A 16,345-nucleotide genomic window follows, 5' to 3' on the forward strand; every position below is an offset into this window, starting at 1 on the left:
TCGTTCACCAATTCCTGAAAGACTGCTGGTGCGTTACACAGGCCGAAGGGCATCACACAGTATTCATAGTGCCCATCGCGAGTATTGAACGCGGTCTTCCATTCGTCCCCTGAGCGGATGCGGACCAGGTTGTAGGCACCCCGAAGATCCAACTTGGTGAACACACGAGCTCCTCTAAGCCGATCAAACAATTCGGGGATGAGCGGCAGGGGGTAATTATTTTTCACGGTGATTTGGTTCAATCCCCGGTAGTCGATGCATGGGCGTAGGTCGCCTTCTTTCTTCTTAACGAAGAAGAAGCCTGCTCCAGCAGGAGAGGAGGATCTCCGAATGAATCCCCTTGCCAGGTTCTCTGTGATGTAGGTAGACATGGCCCTTGTTTCGGCAGGAGACAGCGGATATATCCGACCTCGAGGTGGTGTAGTTCCCGGGAGCAGGTCGATGGCACAATCGTAAGGACGATGTGGCGGAAGTACCTCTGATTCCTTTTTGTCAAAGACGTCCGCGAAGGACCAATAGGCCGAGGGCAGTCCTGGTAGGGACTCTGGAACCGGAGGTCGTCGGATGGGTTGTATGGTCTTCAGACAGTTCTCGTGGCAAGAGGAGCCCCATCGGGTGATTTCACCAGTGCCCCAGCTGACTGACGGTTCGTGTGTCCGTAACCAGGGGAGTCCCAGCAGGATTTGATGGGACATGTGTGGGAGGACGTAGAGAGCGATGTTCTCGGTGTGCAGGGCACCGATACGCAGTTCCACCGGCTTGGTGATCCACGAGATGGTGTCAGAGAGGGGTCTCCCATCCACAGAGGCAATCACGAGGGGTTTGTCGAGTGGAGTAACAGGCACCTGGTACTTGTCCACCGTGGCCTGCTGGATGAAATTGCCTGCTGCCCCGGAATCGAGGTACGCCTCGGCCGTGAACCGCGTCTCTCCCGTTGTCACTTGAACAGTCCACGTAACTGGGTCTGAGAGAGTCCCAGCACCTAGGGTGGCCTCTCCTACCAACCCTAGGCTTTGGAGTTTCCCGGCCTCTCTGGACAGGAGTGTAGAAGGTGTGTGCCCTCTCCGCAGTAGAAGCAGAGGCCCTTGGCGAATCGTTCTGCTCGGCGTTGTTCAGACTGCCGCAAACGGTCGATCTGCATGGGCTCGTGGACGGAGACACCAGATGCCGTTGACTGAAGTACGGCGGGCTTCTGCGGAGGAGAGGAATGCCGTATCGGACGTCTCTCACGGGACACCTCTTTGGATCGTTCCTGAAAGCGAATGTCCACTCGAGTTGCTAGGGCAATCAGGGCATCCAGGGTGGACGGCACGTCACGACCAGCCAGCTCATCTTTAATTCGACCCGAGAGACCTTCCCAGAAGGCGGCGGTTAAAGCCTCATTGTTCCACCCGAGTTCCGAAGCCAAGGTGCGAAAACGGATGGCATATTGACCCACCGTCAGAGTCCCCTGACGTAACCGGAGGAGAGATGAGGCAGACGCGGAGGCGCGTCCGGGCTCATCAAAGGTGCCACGAAATGCCTGCAGGAACTCCTGGATGTTAGTGGTCACAGGGTCTTCCTTCTCCCACAAGGGGTTCATCCACGCCAGTGCCTCACCCTCTAGATGGGACATCATGAACGCGACCTTGGCTTGGTCGGAAGCAAACAAATGCGGCAGCTGCTTGAAATGGAGGGAGCATTGGTTTATGAATCCCCTGCAGGTATTGGGATCTCCGGCGTACCGGGGTGGTGGGGCCAGACGAAGCCTGGAAGCATCCGAGGAGGCTGCCACGGGAGCTGGGGCCGTGGATTGTCCAGTGGAAGCTCGAGATGCCGAAGATGTAACCGACGCTTGTAGCGTGTTCAGGCGGGCGTCCACAGAAGACATAAAGTTCAGCATGCGGGTCTGGGTCTCACGCTGGCGTGTGAGTTCCTCCTGCAAGGCCGCTTGTGCTTCGGCGGGATCCATGGCCTGTTCTTACTGTTAGGGCCAGGTGGACGGGCAGACCCAGGAGGTGGATCCACTGGGCCGAACTCCTCACTGAAGGCAAGGGGTCCGGTAGCTGGAGCACTACAGGTAGCAGGATAGTCCGTGCAAAATAGTGGAATGTAGAAGTCCCTGGGACCACGGAGTCACAGATGGTAGTCCGGGTGACGGAGCTCAGGTTCGGAGGCCAAGATGTTGTCAGGCAGAGTCCGGAACTGATGGAGTGAGAGGACGGGTCACCACAGGGATCAAAGATGGTACGGACTGACGGGATGGCAGATAGTCAGCGTGCGGGGTTCGGGAATCGGCAGGACTGGATGGCGAGGCAGGAGCAGCTCTAGAAGAGAGAGAGGTGAGTATATCACAGAGACAAGGAGACCTGACTCCTAGCTTAGGAAACACGAAGAACAGGCCCCGCCCACTTGGACATTAAACCCCTTTATACCCTGTACCTGTGTGTTCAATATCCTGTCTGTGGACGCTGGCCCTTTAAGAAAGGGTCAATGACCGCGCGCGCGCGCCCTAATGCGCATGCGCGAGGCCCGGGTGCGAGAAGCCAGGGCAGGGAGCGGCGAACAGGAGGCAGGGGAGCCGGGCTGGAGCGAAGCTGACAGCGGACGCTGGGAGCGGGGACCGGGACGCCTGGGGATCCTAGGTGAGGAGGCCTGGAGGCTGGGGAGCGGGGGACGCCGGACAGAGGAGCCGGGGAGCGAGCCAGGGAAGCCGGGGAGCGTGGCAGGGGAGCCGGGGAGCTGGACAGGGGACCCGGGGAGCGTGACACAATCGAGAAGTGGTGCCGAGACTGTGGTCCGTGTAACCTGAGGCGGAAGGATGATGCCAGCCAGAGGTCTCCCCTACAGCCAATTGTCACGAAGCAGCCCCTGGAGTTGGTGGCCCTGGACCACGTGAAGTTAACACCAAGCCGGTCAGGCTATGTGTACGCCCTCACTATTGTGGACCATTACTCTCGTTTCCTGGTAGTAGTGCCTGTGAAAGACCAGACAGCCAGAACAGCAGCTAGAGCATTTCAGGCATACTTTTGTCGACCTCACGGTTATTCAGAAAAGGGTACTGACTGATCAAGGTCCTGCATTCGAGGCAGAAGTGTTTCAAGAGTTCTGTAACATGTACGGCTGTAAGAAAATCAGAACAACACCGTACCACCCCCAAACCAATGGATTGTGCGAGAAGATGAACCATGTGTTTATTGATATGCTCAAGACTCTACCTCTGGAAGAGAGGAACCAATGGCCAGAGAAGTTACCAGATCTGGTAGACCTGTATAACCATATCCCAGTAAATTCGATCAACTGCAGCGCTGTTTACCTGATGCGAGCAAGACCTGGCAAGTTACCTGTAGACTTTGAGATGGGAACTGTGTCACCCGAAGCGGTTCAAGAGATAGAAGACTGGGATACAGAGCGACAACAGCAGTACCGCAAAGTCCAGGAATGCGTAGAAAAGAGCCTGTCCCAAGCAAGAACGAGACAAGAACAGAACTACAATCAAACAGCCCCAGCAACTCCCTTAGCACCTGGAGAACAGGTTCTCAAGAAAAAGCGGAGGGCGCATAAATTAGATGATCAGTGGGAGAATGAACCCTACACCATTATTCCCTCCAACTTTGACAATAGTAAGGTATGCCTCATAAGCAAAGATGAAGGCAAGACCTATCAAACAGTTTCTAGAGACCGCCTGAAAGCGTGCCCTGAGCGGTGCAAAATCCAAAAAGAAGTGGAAGAAGTACAAGAAAGTTCCCAAAAAGAGGAAGAGATGATACAAACAATCCTTGGAAAATTCCCCAAAACTTGGACCCGAATAAATAATGCCATAGTGGTACCAGTCTTGACGTTCCCACAGTTGGTCGAGCCAGAGACAGAAGAGGTTCCAGATCCACCTAAGGAACTGTCCGCCCCAACACAAGATGACACGCCAGCAGTGGAACAGGAGAATCAACCCCCTGTCAATGGTGAACCTGTCGTACCCTTGGCGACTCTCAGACCACGTAGGCAATCATCACGTATACCTATCAGGGTTAGGCCTACCCGTAGTGCTGAGGTAGCAGACGCTCCAAATAGTCAGGGACAAACACCAGAGCTACGCAGGTCCCAACGTAGCACTCAGGGACGGCCCCCTCCAAGGTATAGAGAGTAAAAAGAAAGAGTACCTATTAGAATGTAAATAGTTATTTAAAATGTCTGTAATGTTGTGTATAAAATGTTTTTTTTATTTAAAATGATTGAGTAAATGGACAATTGGACCACTGGACTATGGGTGGCCAACACTCTAATTGTACATAGTTAGCACCAGTGTGCTCAACACCCCTGAAGAAAAACCCGTCCGACGTGCATAGAGTGGGGTCATCAATGCTCTGACGCATGCCCAGAGCCTACGTTGGGGGTTTTATCGCGGAGGGTCCCCCATGGAGCAGTGTAATGGACACCCGGCAGGGAGCCACACTGGACTCTCATAGTTGTTTAAGGTTGTAACATGTTATGTCTTGTTTTGTTTTCTTCAGTCCGGGAGAACTGAGTTTAACTAAGGGGGAGTGTGACGCCCCAGGACCTGGTCGCCACAACAGCATTGCCCCTCCAAAGGGTTAATGCTGAGCCAGGAGGTAATTGGGAGGTCTATTGGCCAGTAAGTTCAACATCCAACGCAGTTTCTCCCTCAGGCCAGCAGGGGGAGCTCTGAACCTGGAGTTCCAGGGAGCATTCCTTAAGTCTGACCTGAGGGAGGAGTTAGTGGTCAGTCTGTAGAGAGAAAGCTGAGAGAGCAGACGCAGAGTAGTGCTGTCCTGCGGACTGGGGCCTGGAGCTGGAGTAGCTTGGCCCAGTGAAGCAGGAGGAGCAGAGAGGCACAGAAGAGACTCGGACATCGGAGTCTGTGGTTGCCAGGGTGTAAAATCCTTCCCTGGTAGCCGAATACGGAGGGCAGGAGAGCTGCAAGCCCCCTGGCCCAGAAGCAATCTGAAGGTACAGCTGCATCCCAAGGGCCTGGTGTGGACTCCAGCAGAGAAGCACCAGAGAGGGCCTGCGCAGCCTACCACACAGAAAAAGGGACGAACCACCGGTCCCAGCAGTAAGAGGGCCATTGCCGATCCAGAGAGCAGGGTCCTATAACAGTAAGGAAAGAACAGGAGTAGGCCTCATACTCATCTGGCCAAAAAGATACCTCAGTTACTTCCAGGCCGGCCGGAGCCCTCTACCACCTGTAACGGTCTCCCAGGACTAACCGTTTGCAAAGTAAAAGAGGAGAAGGTAAAGAGACTGTTGTTTGTGTCCGGTCCTTTCACCGCCTGTCGGCCCTGCACTACACCTTACACCATAGACTTTCACGGGCACCAACAGTGTCCCCGGGGCATCGCTCCACCTGTGGGGAGCAGTACCACCATTTCTGCCATTCCATCACCCCGGAGGCCTCCTACAGCAGCGGCGGCTTAATAGCCGCAAACCACAGGTGGCGTCACGACAAATATAAACTTTATTCACCCCAAGTCACCAGCCATATTAATTGACCCCACCAGGGCACAGAGTCGGGCCCAGCCACCACTGACGTCCCCCGGACTAGTCCGGCCCGGCACCGGGTGTCCCATAGCCCTGGGGTGGGCGAGTCAGGGACCCCATTCTCCCAAATCCCCTAACTGTCGGATCGCCTCCAATGTATTGGAGATGGGTTTCCCTGTCTGATTTACCATTAATGCCATTATTACATGTTTATAAGCTGGAAGGGCATTTTTAATGATACAATTTCTAATAGAAACACTTACAACAACTTGCATGTAATCGTCATATGTACTTGCTGAAATAGCATTTTTCATAGCCTCCTCCTTCAATCTCCGAGCACAATCTTTCAATGTAAACCATGGTTTTTCATTGGGCGGCCAGTCCGCCTCAGATGGGTATTTATGCTTCAATGCCATAGCCACAATATCCAATATACTAAACACCACATGTGGTTGCTGAACTATCAAGGAACAAAATGCTTCCTTCACTACAGGCTCATGGCTGAGTTGAACAAACTTTGGTCCATCCACACCATCCAGATGTACTCCATGAGCCCCTGCCTCCCACAATCTGACTGCCCAAGCTATCAAAGGTTCATTTGGCCTTTGCGAAAAACGATCATGAAGCTGACTGCAATCCTCTACCATATTCCTGTTCTGTTTACCTGTAGCTGTTTCTACAACTCGTGTCCGGTATATAGGATGAACTTTTATTGGGTTAAGAGGAGGATCACTTTCCTTCTCCCCACTGAAATGTTCATCCTCCTGTTCTGGGTCGGTGACGTTTTCAGAATCAGATGAGTTCTGTACATCACCATTCCCTTCATCTGAGTTCCCCTCTGTCCCTGCTTTGGCTATGGTCAAAGCTGCTTCCTTTCTATTCTCCTTTACTCTCTTCTTTCTATATTTATACTGCTCTATACATACAGCAAACTTATCTGCATCATGCAGATATCCATCACATTTGTCCACTGACAACTTATTCTGACACTGTGCTGTGACCAATGCAGTCTGGACCTCACACAACTGTCTCTCTAACTCCTGAACTTTTGTTAACATACGTATCTTTTCTTCATGCTGTTTTCTATATGCAGACAACAGGATCCATCCACGCCTACCAACAGCACCCAATTCTTTACCTTTTTCCACTTTTACTTTTTGCAAGCATTCAACCACATCTACAGGTTCAGCATTTTTCAAACATTTGTCCCATGGTTCACTCAAACCAACACTGTGCGACCACTTGGTTGCCAAAATATCATAGGGAGTCTGTTCCCAACCTGGAATCTCAATGGATTCACTCACAACTACTTTTTTCTTAAAAAGAGGCATATTTTACGCAATATCACACTGTATCAAAAATAGAAAAATAGCCTTCTGCGTATCGTGCCGACTATGCCAAATGTTTTGCTATATTTTTAGCACTAAGGTTCAGATACGGCTTTAAAGAAGGCAAATAAGTAATTTTATTATAAATGTTAATATAAAATACAAACTTAAAGGAAAAGTATGATATTGCGTACACTTTTGTATATTCAACGTACAAAGGTTAAGTACAGTTAAATACTTACATCACCAAGGAGCATTGAACATCATCTGCCTGGAACATTAAGAATCAGAGAAGCACACCAAGGACAGAGAACTCCTGGAAATCCCAACACTGACTGGACGTCTCGGTACAGGTACATGAGCTTCTTTCTGTGCTATATTTCATCTGATCTTATAGAGGCTTGAACAATAATACAAGCCTTAAGGTCCAGTCACACTAAGCAACTTACCAGCGATCCCAACAACGATAGGGATCGCTGGTAAGTTGCTAGGAGGTTGCTGGTGAGATGTCACACTGCGACGCTCCAGCGATCCCACCAGCAACCTGACCTGGCAGGGATCGCTGGAGCGTCGCTACACAAGTTGCTGGTGAGCTCACCAGCAACCAGTGACAAGCCCCCAGCGCCGCGTGGAAGATGCTGCGCTTGGTAACTAAGGTAAATATCGGGTAACCAACCCGATATTTACCTTGGTTACCACCGCACGGAGCTACACGTGCAGAGAACAGGGAGCAGCGCACACTGAGCGCTGACTCCCTGCTCTCCTAGTTACAGCACACATCGGGTTAATTACCCGATGTGTGCTGCAGCTAAATGTGCACAGAGCAGGGAGCAGCGCACAATGCTTAGCGCTGGCTCCTTGCTCTCCTAGTTACAGCACACATCGGGTTAATTAACCCGATGTGTGCTGCAGCTACATGTGCACAGAGCAGGAGCCGGCACTGACAGCTGAGAGCTGCGGAGGCTGGTAACAAAGGTAAATATCGGGTAACCAAGGACAGGGCTTCTTGGTTACCCGATGTTTACATTGGTTACCAGCCTCCGCAGAAGCTGGCTCCTGCTGCCTGCACATTTAGTTGTTGCTGTCTCGCTGTCACACACAGCGATCTGTGCTTCACAGCGGGACAGCAACAACTAAAAAATGGCCCAGGACATTCAGCAACAACCAACGACCTCACAGCAGGGGCCAGGTTGTTGCTGGATGTCACACACAGCAACATCGCTAGCTACGTCACAAAAGTTGTTCGTTAGCAGCGATGTTGCTAGCGATGTTGCTTAGTGTGACGGGGCCTTTAGAGTTAGGGTACCTTCACACTTAGCGATGCAGCAGCGATCCGACCAGCGATCTGACCTGGTCAGGATCGCTGCTGCATCGCTACATGGTCGCTGGTGAGCTGTCAAACAGGCAGATCTCACCAGCGACCAGTGAACAGCCCCCAGCCAGCAGCGACGTGCAAGCGACGCTGCGCTTGCACGGAGCTGCCGTCTGGAAGCTGCGGAGACTGGTAACTAAGGTAAACATCGGGTATGGTTACCCGATGTTTACATTAGTTACCAGCGCACAGCTGTGTGTGCAGGGAGCAGGGAGCCGCGCACACTGAGCGCTGGCTCCTTGCTCTCCTACCATAGCTACAGTACACATCGGGTTAATTAACCCGATGTGTAATGCAGCTACATGTTCAGAGAGCAGGGAGCCGCGCACACTGCTTAGCGCTGGCTCCTTGCTCTCCTAGCTGCTGTACACATCGGGTTAATTAACCCGATGTGTACAGCAGCTACATGTGCAGAGAGCCGGAGCCGGCAGCACAGGCAGCGTGAGAGCTGCAGAGGCTCGTAACTAAGGTAAATATCGGGTAACCACCTTGGTTACCCGATGTTTATCTTGGATACAGCTTACCTCAGCTGTCAGATGCCGGCTCCTGCTCGCTTCATTTGTCGCTCTCTCGCTGTCACACACAGCGATCTGTGTGTCACAGCGGGAGAGCGGCTTTGAAGAAAACGAACCAGGGCTGTGTGTAACGAGCAGCGATCTCACAGCAGGGGCCAGATCGCTGCTCATTGTCACACACAGCGAGATCGCTAATGAGGTCACTGCTGCGTCACAAAAAGCGTGACTCAGCAGCGATCTCGGCAGCGAGCTCGCTGTGTGTGAAGCACCCCTTAATGTGTTGTACTCTTATTGATCTATGCCCTTTGATGGCCAGTCATTGGGCATAGATGAATCAGAGATACACCACACATCAGACAATGGGGTAATAAACCCACAGCATTCAAATCTCCCAAGAATACACATCAGGTATTTGAGCTAGGTAAATGGATATATTGTCTGTCTGTGTATATAGCAAACCCATAAAACGTCAGATTGTTGAACTAAAGTAAATCATAAGGATTCTCCTACAATGGTATATTGTCTGCCTGTATATTCAAGACAAACACACAGAAACCCTTAAGGATACACAAGATTTTGTAACCATGTACACTTTGTCTGTCTGATTAAACAATATGTTATAGTATAACATAATGTATGTGCTCAAAAATAGCCATTTTTATATTTGCAATACAATAGGTTCCGCACCTCGAGTGGTAGAGTCTTCAGCAGATTGATGATTAGATGGTTCATCTTCTCACACATCCCATTTGTTTTGGCATGGTAGGGTGTAATACGTATCTTCTTTCAACCGTAAAGGCTGCAAAATTCCTTGAAGATTTTGGCTTCAAAGGCGGGACCTTGGTCTATGAGGACTTGATCCGGATAACCATGTGGTCTACAAAAATGTGCTTGGAAGGCCTTCGCCGCTGTGCTGGCAGTTGGATCTTTGACAGGTACCACTACCAGGAATCTTGAATAGTGATCCACCATCGTGAGTGCATAGGTGTAACTAGGGTCGGACTGGGGTGTGAGGGGCCTACCAGGATAATTGACTCTAGGGGCCCACACTATATCTGCCATAAACGTTTTTATTACTTGTTCACTTTCGGCTTCTCTCAGTATAACATGTGGCTTTTAGCAAACTATACAGTGTGCAAAAGAGACCTGTATTGTGCCTGCAGATATCACAGGATTTCTTGTAGCATCTTATGTAGTTAATAATGGAATCTATTAATTACAATCAGTCGCAGTTTTTCTTACACACGTACATTGCTTGTCCTAGGAAAACCACCGAGTCTATCAGCCAAACAATATTCAAAGAGAAGCAAAATGTTATCCAGCATCTTCACATGGAAAAGATTACTAACATTAATGCCCCCCTGCCGCCATCTACCGTATTTTTTCGGACTATAAGATGCACCGGACCATAAGACGCACCCTGGTTTTAGAGAAGAAAAATAGGAAAATAAAATTTTAAGCAAAATATGTGGTCATGACACACTGTTATGGGGCGAGGATCTGCTGCTGACACTGTTATGGGGGTAATGTCCCCAAATTCTCTAGTAAGGTACCCCATCCTGGTAATGATCCTCCTGCCTTGTATATAATCCCCATCCTTTTATATATATATATATATATATATATATATATATATATATATATATATATATATATTTCCCTCATCCTGCTATATGTCCCTTATCCTGCTATATGTCCCCATCATCCTGCTATATGCCCATCATCCTGCTCATATGCGCCCATCATCCTGCTCATATGCGCCCATCATCCTGCTCATATGCGCCCATCATCCTGCTCATATGCGCCCATCCTGCGGCACACACATAAAAAAAAAAAAAAACCATTTATATTCACCTTTCCTCGCTCCACGCAGCGTCGCTCCTCCTCCATCTGTGCCGGCAGCGCTGTGTGGAGCCGGCCACGCTCCCTGCAGCACACGACCTCCTTCTGTTTGTGCCGGCGACGCTGTGTGGACACGTGCGCACAGCGATGACGTCATCACTGTGAGCCCCGCTAGTCTCCACACAGCGCGGCCGGAAATCAGGAGGACATCGCGGTGCTGCAGGGGAACGGTGAGTGTACTGATTCACTGCACCTCGCGCTGATGATGATGCGCGGGGGGCAGTGAATACAGCCGCACATGATCACTCCAGGCTGTAGTTGCCAGGGGTGATCACAGCTGGCTGTTTACTATGCGCGCACCCCCCGCCCACCTGTCAGCGTCAGCTTCAGTGCTGAGAGATGATGGGCGGGAGGATGGGCGTGCATATGTAATGAGCGGGCCCACGTGGTCACGGCAGGCTGCTACAGCCTTCTCATGCCCCGTCTCCACCGCAGCACCCTCATTCCCTGCAGCCCTACATTCAGACCATAAGACGCACCCCCCACTTTCCCCCAGCATTTGGGGCAAAAAAAGTGCGTCTTATGGTCTGAAAAATACGGTATCTGGGAAATCCCCTATTAGGTCCTGTACGCACACTGTGCTTTTTGCTGTTGAAAAGCTGCAGAATTTGTTCATAACCTTTCTGCAGTCCTCCTCCAGCAAAATCTATGGGAAAATCAAAATGGTGTGTGCACACTGCGGTTTTTTTCTCTCTCCAGGTTTTGCTGCAGAATTTCTGCAGCAACAAGCAGCATGTCACTTAATTTCCGCAGGTACCTGCGTTTTTGCCATTAAATAATGGTAAAAACCACAGGGACCAACACACGGAAAAAACGCAGCAAATCTGCACCAAAAACACAACAAACCGCGGCAAATCCGCATGCAGATTTTGGTGCAGAATTCTGCCAGAGGGTGCGGAATTTTCTTAAGAAAATGCCATTTTGAAGTGCGAACAGGGCCTAAAGGCTCTGTCACACACAGAGATAAATCTGTGGCAGATCTGTGGCAGATCTGTGGCAGATCTGTGGTTGCAGTGAAATTGTGGACAATCAGTGCCAGTTTTGTGGCTGTGTACAAATGGAACAATATGTCCATGATTTCACTGCAACCACACATCTGCCAAAGATTTATCTCTGCGTGTGACGGGGCCTTAAGAGTCAGTATGTGGAGGTGTGAAGCATTACCCTCCATACACTCTTCCATTTGGAGACTCTGGTGAATCCTCTTCTATTTCCGCCTTCACACATTACATAATTATCAGACAATGATCGGAGTGTCTGTACTGGATGTGGACAGTCATTCTGTGGGGACGGAGACCTATAACAGCCGCACTATGGTTTCCAAACTAGTCTTAAATGTTGCATAAACCCTTTACTGGCCCTGTGTATTCTGACAACACTGCTCTATAGGCAGATCAGGCTTCTTTTTTTTCATATGTATTCCCCCTTCTGTACTATCATCACATATAGAGACCCCCTGAAGAGTAATTACATATAGCCTAAGATAATAACACTGACACTGGGGTACAGGATACTGACACTGGGAGTACAAGATAATGACACTGACACTGGGGTACAGGATATTGACACTGTCGGTACAGGACACTGACACTGGGGTACAGGATAATGACACTGACACTGGGAGTACAGGACACTGACACTGGGGGTACAGGATAATGACACTGACACTGGGGGTACAGGATAATGACACTGACACTGGGGGTACAGGATTACTTTGACACTCAGCTCTTTACCTCAGCACCCAGCTTTTCTATGTTCTGATAACCAGCTTGTCCTCAGTACCCAGCTTTCCCATGATCAAATCAAATCTTTATTTTTTTTTTTTTAAACCAAATTTTTATTTCTTTTCTTGTAATGGTAAAATAGGGTACAGAATGAAGAAAATAAGGGTCAACAAATCAAAATATCAAATAACATAGTCTCTACAATTTATCGATCAAATATTTGTCACGGTCATCAAATTTGCTCCTTCCCCTTCTTCGTCAGTGTATATTTCCATTGTTCAGTCTCCGCTACCCCCCTTCAGCATTCCTTGATAACTTGTTACAAACATTACTTGTAAACACTATCCCTCCCATTCCCCCCTCCCCTCTCCATGCGACACAACCCAGAATTTGTCCAACTATACTTTCAGCTTGCACAGGGACCCTGACAGTTCTTCCTTCATGTACCATTCTGTAGACACAAATGTGGACATTATTTGTATTGTTTCTTCTCTAGAACATATAACGCTTATGAACTTTCTCCATTTACTGAAAAATTTTGCTGTCATCCTTTCTTTGCACCTCTCCACCATCACCTTCTCCAACATGAGCGATTTTTTCAATTGATTAACAAGTTCTTCTTTTGTTGGTATTTCCTTCACCAGCCACTTCTGAAGAATAGCCCTTTTACTTATCATTGCTATATCATGGAAAAGATTCGGTAACTTGTCTCCCCCTTTCTCTCCCTCCTCCCGATGCTGATAGTGAAATAACCAGACCATTGGATCTAACTCTACATTTCTATTCCAGATTTTCCTCACTACCCCTTGGACTTGTTTCCAAAATCTTTCAATCCTTTCGCACTGCCATATCCCATGATATAGATCTGTTTTTTCCGTACCACAATTTGGACAACTCATCATCTTATCTGGATGTCTTGCATTCAGTATTAGTGATGAGCGAGTATGCTTGTTACTACTCGGTACTCGCACGAGTATCACTGTACTCGGGCTACTCGGCGGGGACCGAGTAATCTCGCGATACTCGTGCTGTACTCGTGGTCTTCATGCCTGCATGTTGGCGCTCTTTTGAGAGCCAGCCCTCATGCAGGGATTGGCTGGCAGACCACTGCAATGCCACAGCCCTGTTAGTTGTGGAATTGCAGTGATTGGCCGGCCCGCACAGCGTGACCGAGCCTTTATACCGGCGGGCGCGCTGTGCTCTGCTCACAGCCATCCAGACAGTCAGTGCAGGGAGAGGGTTGCTGCTTCAGGGAAAGGTTTGCGGCCCTTTATAGTTAGTTCCGGAGCAGGGCTGCAAACAGTGTGACCAGAAGTCCTTCTCAGGACAAACAATAAGTTGTATACAGGCAGGCAGGGAATAGCCAGGTCGGAGTACAGTAGCAGAGTCCTTCTCAGGACTATTGTTGCTATATACAGGCAGGGTATAGCCAGGTCGGAATACAGGCTAGTGACCAGAAGAGTCCTTGTCAGGACTATTGTAGCAGTATACAGGCAGGCAGGCAGGCAGGGTATATAGCCATTCCTGTCGTATACCAGCCTTCATCATATCTGGGGCTGGTGTACACAGTCTCAGGGCTCCGCCACACATCCGTGAAAACCACGTCCGTGTGTAAAACGGGCCGTTTTTCGGGTCCGTTTTCCGTTTTTTAGGTCCGTTTTTATGGTATGTGTGGCCTGCGTGTGTATCCCGTATGCTAGCCGTATGTGCGTGTGGAATGTCCGTGTGTGCGTGAGTCAAATAACTGACATGTGTATGTGTTGTCCGTGTGAAATGTACGTGTGTGATGCAAAATGTCGTTACTACATGTCGGAAGACAGAGTAGCGGGATGAGAATGAACTCGGGTGAACTTCACCCGACTTCATAGTCATGCTGCGGCTCTGTCTGTGTGCCGTGTACTGATTAGTGGTCACCTGTGAAGGATTCACCGGTGACCGCTAATCCCCCAAGTGACTGAAGTGTCCCCCCCTCTCTCATACTCACCGTTCCCCGATCACCGGCGCTGCACGGCGTTCACACTGCTCCGGCGGCTTTTTCTAATTTGAAAAAGCCGGCCGCTCATTAAACAATCTCGAGACGCCTGACATGATTAATCTAGGACTTATTGGCAGCTATGGGCTGCCAATAAATCCTTATTACCCCGATTTGCCAACCCACCAGGGTAAATCGTGAAGAGCCGGGTACAGCCCCAGAACTGTCGCATATAATGTATGCGGCAATTCTGGGCGGCTGCTGACTGATATTGTTAGGGTGGGGGGCTCCCCACAATGTGGAGCTCCCCATCCTGAGAATACCAGCCTTCAGCCATATGGCTTTATCTGGCTGGTATTAAAATGGGGGGGGACCGCACGCCGGTTTTTTTAATTATTTATTTATTTATTTCACTGCACAGTATAGACACGCCCACCGGCTGCTGTGATTGGGTGCAGTGAGACAGCTGTCACTCAGCGTGGTGGGCGTGTCTGACTGCAACCAATCACAGGCGCCGGTGGGCGGGTAAAGCAGGGAATACGAGATTGATTAATGGGCGGCCGGCTTTTTCAAAATAGTAAAAGCCGCCGGAGTTATTATAACAGCCGTGCAGCGCCGCGCCGGAGATCGGGGAACGGTAAGTATGAGAGAGGGGGGGGGGAACTGACCGACAGACAGCTAGAGGGACAGATAAGACAGAGAGACCGACCGACAGACATAGAGACCGACCGACGGACTGAGGGAGAGAACGAAACAGAAAAAGAAAAAAGACCGACATCACATGAAAAAAGCACAAAACGTACAGGGAGCAAACAGAGATGCGTCCGTGTCACTCGGACGTGTGCACAGACCCATTGACTTTCATTGGGTCCGTGCTGCGTTTTGCGTGCAGAAAACGGACATGCTGGCGTGAGACACGGCCCACAAAACGCATCACGGAGACGGACTCACGGACATAACCAAAAACGCAATTGTAACCGCTGAGATATAGTAACATTGGTGCACGTTTGGCCGTGTCTCCAGTATACACGGAAACGGACCAAACACGCACGTGTTTCACGGATGTGTGTTTCAAGCCTAAAACAGTCCAGATAGTGTCAGACTTCTCAGTAATTGTCGCTCCTAAAAACCTGTTAGGTTCTTAGTGCGTCCGTGCTTGCATTTAAAAACCGCACGTGTGTGCCTGTCGGTGGCAGCGTACAGGTGCACTTGTGTGCGTTTTTCACAAACTATTATATAACGCACAAGTGTAGTGTATAATACACGTCAGTCAGCAGTGGCTGATAGTGTCAGACTTCTCAGTAATTGTCGCTCCTAAAAACCTGTTAGGTTCTTAGTGCGTCCGTGCTTGCATTTAAAAACCGCACGTGTGTGCCTGTCGGTGGCAGCGTACAGGTGCACTTGTGTGCGTTTTTCACAAACTATTATATAACGCACAAGTGTAGTGTATAGTACACGTCAGTCAGCAGTGGCTGATAGTGTCAGACTTCTCAGTAATTGTCGCTCCTAAAAACCTGTTAGGTTCTTAGTGCGTCCGTGCTTGCATTTAAAAACCGCACGTGTGTGCCTGTCGGTGGCAGCGTACAGGTGCACTTGTGTGCGTTTTTCACAAACTATTATATAACGCACAAGTGTAGTGTATAATACACGTCAGTCAGCAGTGGCTGATAGTGTCAGACTTCTCAGTAATTGTCGCTCCTAAAAACCTGTTAGGTTCTTAGTGTGTCCGTGCTTGCATTTAAAAACCGCACGTGTGTGCCTGTCGGTGGCAGCGTACAGGTGCACTTGTGTGCGTTTTTCACAAACTATTATATAACGCACAAGTGTAGTGTATAATACACGTCAGTCAGCAGTGGCTGATAGTGTCAGACTTCTCAGTAATTGTCGCTCCTAAAAACCTGTTAGGTTCTTAGTGCGTCCGTGCTTGCATTTAAAAACCGCACGTGTGTGCCTGTCGGTGGCAGCGTACAGGTGCACTTGTGTGCGTTTTTCACAAACTATTATATAACGCACAAGTGTAGTGTATAATACACGTCAGTCAGCAGTGGCTGATAGTG

Source organism: Anomaloglossus baeobatrachus, chromosome 2 (assembly GCF_048569485.1).
Source record: "Anomaloglossus baeobatrachus isolate aAnoBae1 chromosome 2, aAnoBae1.hap1, whole genome shotgun sequence".
Taxonomy (NCBI): Eukaryota; Metazoa; Chordata; class Amphibia; order Anura; family Aromobatidae; genus Anomaloglossus; species Anomaloglossus baeobatrachus.